The following is a 10,059-nucleotide window of genomic DNA, read 5'->3' as shown; positions in this document are numbered from 1 at the left end:
GAGGAGCATGGATTGGAAGGGCAGGACTCAGGGAGAGGGGAATTGCTGGATAGGGATGAATGGAGGGGGACAGATGGCCATGGATGGATATGGATTGCAGGGCAGGCCTCAGGCAGAGAGGGGAAATGCTGGATTGGGAAAAATGGAGGGGCCAGGTGACAAAGGAGCATGGATGGGCATGGATTGGAAGGGCAGGACTCAGGGAGAGGGGAATTGCTGGATAGGGATGAATGGAGGGGACAGATGGCCATGGATGCATATGGATTGCAGGGCAGGCCTCAGGGAGACAGCGGAATTGCTGGATAGGGATGAATGGAGGGGCCAGGTGACAGAGGAGCATGGATTGGACTCACACTTTCACTTTGACTCTCAAACACTCACTCTCACATACACTCTCCCAAACATACACACTCCGAGGAAAACCTTGCTAGCGCCCATTTCATTTGTGTCAGAAACGGGCCTTTTTTACTAGTTGTATAATAATTTGGATTAACCATAGAAGGCACCTGCCCAACTTTTGTTTCATAAACTTATGACTTTAAGTCAGAATGGCTATATTAAAGAGAGCTACCGGTAACTGTAAAATTCCAACACTCAAGTTCACCTATATTTTTCACGTTCCTACAATATTCAACAATCATCAGTTCATCATATTTTTTATTAACAAAACAGCGTCCAACAAACCCTCAATCCACAAACAATTATCACGCTGATCACAGACAGATCTTTGCTGACGATTTATAATGTCAACAGTTGACTCCTTCAATCCAATTATTCCCTCGTGCTCTCTCATTTTTATTTTCAAATTTTTATTTCAAGGTAAGATATACACATATGAGTTTATCTTGGGCAGACTGGATGGACCCTGCAAGTCTTTTTCTGCCGTCATCTACTATGTTACTATGTAATATCTCACATAGTTATGGATATAGCTAGAGAAACCCACTCCTTTCTAACTGTAGTACATAAATTGACAACAACATATTTTTCTTACTTTATTGATCCTATAGATCAGGAGTTTTCAATCCAGTCCTCGGGGCACACCCAGCCAGTGAGGGTTGTCAGGATATCCCCACCACCCATTAATGGAGATATCCTGAAATCTCTGACTGGTGGGTGTGCCCCAAGCACTGGGTGGAAAATCTCTGCTATAGATAGCTAGTTATTTACTGGCTCCTTCATGCTATCAGTCATGTCACATAGCCTTGGAAGTCCATCAGTGCAATCATTCAGTCATGCTGGCTCCACCACACATTGATCACAGACAGATCTTTGCTGACGATTTATAATGTCAACAGTTGACTCCTTCAATCCAATTATTCCCTCGTGCTCTTTCATTTTTATTTTCAAATGTCATCTGTTTTTTTTTATTTCCTGCTTATATTTATGGATTTTTTTATACAGTATTAGTTCATTCATAGAAAAAAGGTAGAGGAAAAATGAAACACAAAAATGATTAATGGAGAATTCAATCCTTCAATCTCATCTTATCCTGTCTAAGAATAGCTTATTACCTTTCAGTATTTCAATATCTCTATCATTAACCCCTCTGTCTCTCTTCTTGTCTAGACTACACATATTTACAATCTTTCAGTCTCATCTCCTATGTCTTTTGGTGTGGAATCTATATCGATTGTAGAGATATACAGGCAAAAAATTTCACTTTCATTAGTTTCCTGTATTTGCAGGCATTTTCATTTTGTTTTTATTTATATTTTTTAGGGCACAACTGAACCTGAACAATACAAGAAATCTAAGGAAATACTTTTCTACTGAAAGTGTGGTGGATACATGGAATAGTCTCCCGGTGGAAGTGGTGGGGACAAGGTCTGTATCTGAATTCAAGAAGGCATGGGACAGGCACATGGAATCGCTTAGGGAGAGAAGGAAATAGTGGATACTGTGGATGGGCAGACTGGATGGGCCATTTGGTCTTTATCTGCTGTCATGTTTCTATGCGGAGTGGAGGAGTGGCCTAGTGGCTAGAGCAACAGTCTAGAAATCCAGAGGTGTAGCCCTTGAAATCCACAGGTGGCCAGTTCAAATCCCACTGCTGCTCCTTGTGATCTGGGGCAAGTTACTTAGCCCTCCATTGCCTCAGGTACAAACTTAGATTGTGAGCCCTCCTGGGACAGAGAAATATCCAGAGTACCTGAATGTAACTCACCTTGAGCTACTACTGAAAAAGGTGTGAGCAAACTCTAAATAAAGATTCTAGAATTCGAAAGAATAACAAGATTCCATGCAGAATTTCAAAGCGTAGCAACATTCCATGTGGAACCCCAAAGAATAGGAGTGGCCTAGTGGTTAGAGCACTGGTCTTGCAATCCAGAGGTGGCTGGTTCAAATCCCACTGCTGCTCCTTGTGATCTTGGGCAAATCACTTAACCCTCCATTTCCTTAGGTACAAACTTAGATGGTGAGCCCTCCTGGGACAGAGAAATATCCAGTGTACCTGAATGTAACTCTGAGCTACTACTGAAAAAGGTGTGAGCAAAATCTTAATAAATATGTATGTTACTGAGACCAGAGGTGGGGCAGAAATGCTCAAGCCTGCACTGAGCTGGGTTCTGCTGGCCTGTCTAGAAACAAGAACTAACATTACCAGAAATATAAGACACAGCTAAGCCTGGACTGGCAAGAGCAAGTTTTCAACAGATAGAATAACTCCTCTTAGAAAGTTGCTGCTGTCTATTCTCAATGTCTTAAGTTCAAGGCTAGCTTGTGCATCATATCTACTAAAAATAAATATTGAAATTTAATGACACTGGAAACAACCCTGTTATTTGGGGGATTTTCTTGTCCTTTCAGGTTAGTTTCAAATTTAGTTGAGTTCTTTTATCAGCTTTTTAATTTATGTGACCGGAGTCAATCTTTGAATACATTTATTTTGGCTGGTTCATTCTGTCACAGAATCCCTAGCAGGAACTCTTCAAGCTTGAACAAGAGGAGGTATGCTAGTTCTTATCTTGTTCTAGTCTAATACTCAAGCCTCAGAATAAAACTGAGACAACAGAAAACGAGCCCAGAGATGAGGAAGAAATTTTCAAACCTGTCCTGAGCTAGATCAATGAGGAAGCCACAGCTAGATATGGGCTAAAAGAGCAGCTCCTGTTGGAAGGCAGCTATTTCCTAATCCAAGAGTCAAAGGTTCAGGACTAGAGTCTGCATAATATTTATTTTATTTTATTTACTTATTAGGATTTATTTACCACATTTTTTAAGAAATTCACCCAAGGCAGTGTAAAACAAGAACAATCTAGACAATTTCAGCTGAAAAAAATATTCAAATAATAGTATGTATTATGGCATAGTATGCTACTTACAGTACTACTACTACTTAACATTTCTAGAGTGCTACTAGGGTTACGCAGCACTGTACAAATTAACAAAGAAGGACGGTCCCTGCTCAAAGGAGCTTACAATCTAAAGGACGAAATGTCAAGTTGGGGCAGTCAAATTTCCTGAGTAGAGATGTAGTGGTTAGGTGCCGAAAGCGACATTGAAGAGGTGGGCTTTGAGCAAGCACTTGAAGATGGGCAGGGAGGGGGCCTGGCGTATGGGCTCAGGGAGTTTGTTCCAAGCATGGGGTGAGGCGAGGCAGAAAGGGCAGAGCCTGGAGTTGGCAGTGGTGGAGAAGGGTACTGAAAGGAGGGATTTGTCTTGGGAGCAGAGGTTACGGGTAGGGACGTAAGGGGAGATGAGGGTAGAGAGGTAAGGAGGGGCTGCAGATCAAGTGCATTTGTAGGTTAGTAGGAGAAGCTTGAACTGTATGCGGTACCTGATCGGAAGCCAGTGAAGTGACTTGAGGAGAGGGGTGATGTGAGTATATCGGTCGAGGCAGAAGATAAGATGGGCAGCAGAGTTCTAGATGGACTGAAGGGGGGATAGATGGCTGAGTGGGAGACCAGTGAGGAGTAGGTTGCAGTAGTCAAGGCGAGAGGTAATGAGAGAGTGGATGAGAGTTCGGGTGGTGTGCTCAGAGAGGAAAGGGCAAATGTTGCTAATGTTATAGAGGAAGAAGCGACAGGTCTTGGCTATCTGCTGGATATGCGCAGAGAAGGAGAGGGAGGAGTCGAAGATGACACTGAGGTTGCGGGCAGATGAGACGGGGAGGATGAGGGTAACTGAGATAGAGAGTGGAGGGAGAGGAGAAGTGGGTTTGGGTGGGAAGACAATAAGTTCGGTCTTGGCCATGTTCAGTTTCAGGTGGCGGTTGGACATCCAGGCAGTAATGTCAGATAAGCAGGCCGATACTTTGGCCTGGGTTTCCGCAGTGATGTCTGGTGTAGAGAGATAAAGCTGGGTGTCATAAGCATAAACATGATAGTGGAAACCATGCAATGAGATCAGGGAGCCCAGGGACGAGGTGTAGATTGAAAAAAGAAGGGGTCCAAGGACAGATCCCTGAGGAACCCCAACAGAGAGCGGGATAGGCGTGGAGGATGATCCATGAGAGTGTACTCTGAAGGTACGATGGGAGAGATAAGAGGAGAACCAGGAGAGGACAGAGCCCTGGAACCCAAAAGAGGACAGTGTGTCAAGAAGTAAGTTGTGATTGACAGTGTCAAAAGCGGCGAAGAGGTCGAGGAGGATGAGAATGGAGTAGTGACCTTTGGATTTGGCAAGGAACATGTCATTGCAGACTTTAGATAGTGCCGTTTCTGTCAAGTGAAGGGGGTGAAAGCCAGATTGAAGCGGATCGAGGATGGCATGAGAGGAGAGAAAATCAAGGCAATGGCTGTGAACGGCGGCGCGTTCAAGTATCTTGGAGAGGAAGGGTAGGAGAGAAATGGAGCGGTAGTTGGAGGGACAGGTAGGGTCAAGTGATGGTTTTTTGAGGAGTGGTGTGACTACAGCATGCTTGAAGGTGTCTGGGTCAGTTGCCGTGGAGAGAGAGAGGTTGAGGATATGGCAGATGGTGGGGGTGACAGTAGGAGAGATGGTGTTAAGTAAGTTGGTAGGGATGTAATGGGTCAGTTCAGCAAGCTGAAGAGTAGTAAATCACCGGGACCTGATGGTATTCATCCCAGAGTATTAATAGAACTAAAAAATGAACTTGCGGAGCTACTGTTAGAAATATGCAATCTGTCCCTAAAATCGAGTGTAATACCGGAAGACTGGAGGGTAGCCAATGTTACTCCGATTTTTAAGAAAGGTTCCAGAGGAGATCCGGGAAATTATAGACCGGTGAGTCTGACGTCGGTGCCGGGCAAGATGGTGGAGGCTATTATTAAGAATAAAATTGCAGAGCATATACAAAAACATGGACTGATGAGACAAAGTCAGCACGGATTTAGTGAAGGGAAGTCTTGCCTCACCAATCTAATGCATTTTTTTGAGGGGGTAAGCAAACATGTGGACAATGGGGAGCCGGTTGATATTGTATATCTGGATTTTCAGAAGGCGTTTGACAAAGTGCCGCACGAAAGACTCCTGAAGAAATTGCAGAGTCATGGAATCGGAGGTAGGGTATTATTATGGATTAAGAACTGGTTGAAAGATAGGAAGCAGAGAGTAGGATTGCGTGGCCAGTATTCTCAGTGGAGGAGGGTAGTTAGTGGGGTCCCGCAGGGGTCTGTGCTGGGTCCGTTGCTTTTTAATGTATTTATAAATGACCTAGAGATGGGAATAACTAGTGAGGTAATTAAATTCGCCGATGACACAAAATTATTCAGGGTCGTCAAGTCGCAGGAGGAATGTGAACGATTACAGGAGGACCTTGCGAGACTGGGAGAATGGGCGTGCAAGTGGCAGATGAAGTTCAATGTTGACAAGTGCAAAGTGATGCATGTGGGTAAGAGGAACCCGAATTATAGCTACGTCTTGCAAGGTTCCGCGTTAGGAGTTACGGATCAAGAAAGGGATCTGGGTGTCGTCGTCGATGATACGCTGAAACCTTCTGCTCAGTGTGCTGCTGCGGCTAGGAAAGCGAATAGAATGTTGGGTGTTATTAAGAAGGGTATGGAGTCCAGGTGTGCGGATGTTATAATGCCGTTGTATCGCTCCATGGTGCGACCGCACCTGGAGTATTGTGTTCAGTACTGGTCTCCGTATCTCAAAAAAGATATAGTAGAATTGGAAAAGGTACAGCGAAGGGCGACGAAAATGATAGTGGGGATGGGACGACTTTCCTATGAAGAGAGGCTGAGAAGGCTAGGGCTTTTCAGCTTGGAGAAGAGACGGCTGAGGGGAGATATGATAGAAGTGTATAAAATAATGAGTGGAATGGATCGGGTGGTTGTGAAGCGACTGTTCACGCTATCCAAAAATACTAGGACTAGAGGGCATGAGTTGAAGCTACAGTGTGGTAAATTTAAAACGAATCGGAGAAAATTTTTCTTCACCCAACGTGTAATTAGACTCTGGAATTCATTGCCGGAGAACGTGGTACGGGCGGTTAGCTTGACGGAGTTTAAAAAGGGGTTAGATAGATTCCTAAAGGACAAGTCCATAGACCGCTATTAAATGGACTGGAAAAATTCCTCATTTTTAGGTATAACTTGTCTGGAATGTTTTTACGTTTGGGGAGCGTGCCAGGTGCCCTTGACCTGGATTGGCCACTGTCGGTGACAGGATGCTGGGCTAGATGGACCTTTGGTCTTTCCCAGTATGGCACTACTTATGTACTTATGTACTTATGGGGTCAGAAGAACAGGTGGTGCATTTCGAGGAGGAAAGAAGATGGGCGGTTTCCTCTTCGGTGATATCAGGAAAAGAGGAGAAGGAGGCCTGGGTTGGTTGGTTGAGGGAGTGGGTTATAGGGTGAAGAGGAGGAGATGGTTTGGTCAATACAATGTCAATACAGTACCCAATAAAACATCTTAATAGACGCAAAGGTGGAACATATAGAAAGATAAGAGTTATACTCCCTGTTTTGTTGATATCTTTGAAAGATACCTTGTTCCGAACCATGCACTTTTGAATGACTGTTGGCTTTCTCCCAGTTTCTAGTTTAAAAGCTGCTCTATCTCCTTTTTAAATGCCAATGCCAGCAGCTTAGTCCCACCCTGGTTAAAGTGGAGCCAATCGTTCCAGAATAGGCACCCCTTCCCCAGAATGTTGCCCAGTTCTTTACAAATCTAAAACCCTGTTCCTTTTCTCATCCACGCATTGAGACTCCGGAGCTCTGCCTGTCTCTTTGTCCGTGGAACGGAAAGCACATCTGAAAATGCTACTGTAGAGGTTCTGGGTTTGAGCTTTCTACCTAAAAGCCTAAACTTGGCTTCCAGAATCTCCCTCCCACATTTTCCTATGTCACTGGTACCCACATGTACCAAGACAGCCAGCTCCTTCCCAGCAATATTTAAAATCCTATCTAGGTGACGAGTGAGGTCCACCACCTTCGCACCAGGTAGGCAAGTGGCCAGGCAATCCTCACATCCACCAGCCACCCAGCTATCTACATGCGTACATAAGTATTGCCATACTGGGACAGACCAAAGGTCCATCAAGCCCAGCATCCTGTTTCCAACAGTGGCCAATCCAGGTCACAAATATGTGGCAAGATCCCCAAAAAGTACAAAACATTTTATGCTGCTTATCCCAGAAATAAGCAGTGGATTTTCCCCAAGTCAATTTTAATAATGGTCTGTGGACTTTTCCTTTAGGAAACTGTCCAAATCTTTTTTTAAACCCTACTAAGCTAACCACCTTAACCACATTCTCTGGCAACAAATTCTAGAGTTTAATTACATGTCGAATGAAGAAACCTTTTCTCCGATTCGTTTTAAATTTACTAGTTTGTAGCTTCATTGCATACCCCCTAGTCCTCGTATTTTTGGAAAAAAATAAACAGACGCTTCATGTCTACCCGTTCCACTCCACTCATTATTTTATAGACCTCTATCATATCTCCCCTCAGCCTTCTTTTCTCCAAGCTAAAGAGCCCTAGCCGCTTCAGCCTTTACTCATAGGGAAGTCAACCCATCCCCTTTATCATTTTCGTCGCCCTTCTCTGCACCTTTTCTAATTCCACTATATCTTTTTTGAGATGCGGTGACCAGAATTGAACATAATATTTGAGGTTCGGTCGCACCATGGAGCAATACAAAGTCATTATAACGTCCTCATTTTTGTTTTCCATTCCTTTCCTAATAATACCTAACATTCTATTTGCTTTCTTAGCCGCAGCAGCACACTGAGCATTAGGTTTCAACGTATCATCAACGACGACACCTAAAACTCTTTCTTGGTCGGTGACTCCTAACACGGAACCTTGCATTATGTAACTATAATCCGGGTTCCTCTTTCTCACATGCATCACTTTGCACTTGTTCACATTAAATGTCATCTGCTATTTAGACGCCCAATCTCCCAGTCTCGTAAGGTCCTCTTGTAACTTTTCACAATCCTCTTGCAATTTAACACTTTGAATAACTTTGTGTTATCAGCAAATTTAATTACCTCACTAGTTACTCCCATCCCTAGGTCATTTATAAATATGTTAAAAAGCAGCAGTCCCAGCACACACCCCTGGGGATCCCCACTAACTACCCTTCTCCATTGAGAATACTGAACATTTAACCCTGCTCTATTTTAACCAGTTTTAAATCCACAATAGGACACTACCTCCTATCCCGTGACTCTCCAATTTCCCCTGGAGTCTTTCATGAGGTACTTTGTCAAACACCTTCTGAAAATCCAGATACACAATATCAACCAGCTCACCTTTATCTACGTGTTTGTTCACCCCTTCAAAGAAATGTAATAGATTGGTGAGACAAGATTTCCCTTCACTAAATCCATGTTGGCTTTGTCTCATTAATCCATGTTTTTGAATATGCTCTGTAATTTTGTTCTTTATAACAGTCTCTATCATTTTGCCTAATTATTGAATTACCAACTACAACAGCCATCCTAATCCTTCCCTCCTGAGCAGAAGCTCATGGAGACACATCCTTGGTATGAGAGGATATTGCATTCCCTGGTGGGCTGGTCCTGGCTACAGGATTAATTCCAGCTTCATCAGAGTGAAGCTCTCATTTTAGGAGACCTCCCTCCTCCATGACAGCACAGGGTCTGACTAGAGGTGGGACTTCTCTATGTTCCTCTCTGTCTCCCTCAGCTCCTCCAAATCTGCTACTCTAGCCTCAAGAGAATGGATTCGTTCTCTGAGAACTAGGAGCTCTTTGCATCAAGCACACACATGTAGCCTCTCACTAACTGGGAGATAATCATACATCTGACACTCAATGCAAAATACTGGATAGCACCCTTTTTTTTTGTTACATTTGTACCCCGCACTTTCCCACTCATGGCAGGCTCAATGCGGCTTACATATTATATACAGGTACTTATTTGTACCTGGGGCAATGGAGGGTTAAGTGACTTGCCCAGAGTCACAAGGAGCTGCCTGTGGCCTGAAGTGGGAATTGAACTCAGTTCCCCAGTTCCCCAGGACCAGAGTCCACCACCCTAACCACTAGGCCACACCTCCCTCTCGCTTTAATTAAAACTTCTTAAGGTACTAGGTATATCAGATGAATACTTCCAGGAATCTCCAGATTATTGACCCTCCCACCTTATCATCTAGTATTTCTAATCTCCTCCCCTCCATCATATCCTCTGAGTCTGTTGACGAGGCTGTCTCCGCTTACAATGCCACTCTCTCCTCTGCTCTGGACACCCTTGCACCATCCACCTCCCGTCCCACAAGGCGTACTAATCCCCAGCCCTGGCTGACCCCTTGCATCCGTTACCTTCGCTCCTGCGCCCGATCTGCTGAACGCCTCTGGAGGAAATCTCGCACCCATTCAGATTTCCTTCACTACAAATTCATGCTATCCTCCTTCCAGTCCTCACTATTCCTTGCCAAACAGGACTATTACACCCAATTGACTAATTCTCTCAGCTCTAACCCTCGTCGTCTCTTCGCCACCCTTAACTCCCTCCTCAAAGTGCCCTCCGCTCCCACCCCCCCGTCACTCTCTCCTCAATCACTGGCTGACTACTTCCGCGACAAGGTGCAAAAGATCAACCTTGAGTTCACTACCAAGCCACCTCCTCCTCTTCACCCTTCAACCCTCTCCCTCAACCAACCAACCCAGACCTCCTTCT

The sequence above is a fragment of the Microcaecilia unicolor genome, chromosome 11 (genome assembly GCF_901765095.1).
Source record: "Microcaecilia unicolor chromosome 11, aMicUni1.1, whole genome shotgun sequence".
Classification (NCBI taxonomy): domain Eukaryota; kingdom Metazoa; phylum Chordata; class Amphibia; order Gymnophiona; family Siphonopidae; genus Microcaecilia; species Microcaecilia unicolor.
This window is presented reverse-complemented; position numbering follows the sequence as displayed.